Raw genomic sequence first — 517 nt, 5'->3', positions numbered from 1 at the left:
GGCCCTCAGGAGGAGGAGGAGCTGTTGCTGAGAGCGAGGCAGAGGTTGGGGGGGAGGGATAGATGGGCCGAAGGGCCTATTTCTGGGCTGTACTTTTCTCGATGAATCTATGATGTCATTAAAACAGAACTTCACTCATATAACCCGAAAGTAAACTGTAGATGCAGGAATTCAGAAATAAAAATAAAAAAATTCTGAGGGAAAAATACTCAGCGGAGGAAAAAAATTGGAAAACAGTTCCATTGTGTTCTAATTTCCCCACATTCCCATCAAATACCCCTGAGGGGCGACTTACGGTAGTCATTTAGCCTACCAAGCTGCAAGTCCTTAGGATGTGGGACGAAACTGAAACAGTCAGAGAGAGAGAATGGGAGGCCAGGGTTAAACCTGGGTCACTGGAGATGTGAGGCAGCAAGTCTGGAGACAAGAGAGCATGCAGATGTTGAAAATCTGGAGCAAAGCACAAAAATGCAGGAAGAACTCATCAGGCCTGTCTTCTGGCTCCATCTGTCAACCA

This window comes from Mobula birostris, chromosome 1 (assembly GCF_030028105.1).
Source record: "Mobula birostris isolate sMobBir1 chromosome 1, sMobBir1.hap1, whole genome shotgun sequence".
Taxonomy (NCBI): Eukaryota; Metazoa; Chordata; class Chondrichthyes; order Myliobatiformes; family Myliobatidae; genus Mobula; species Mobula birostris.
Note: the sequence above shows the minus strand (reverse complement) of the source record.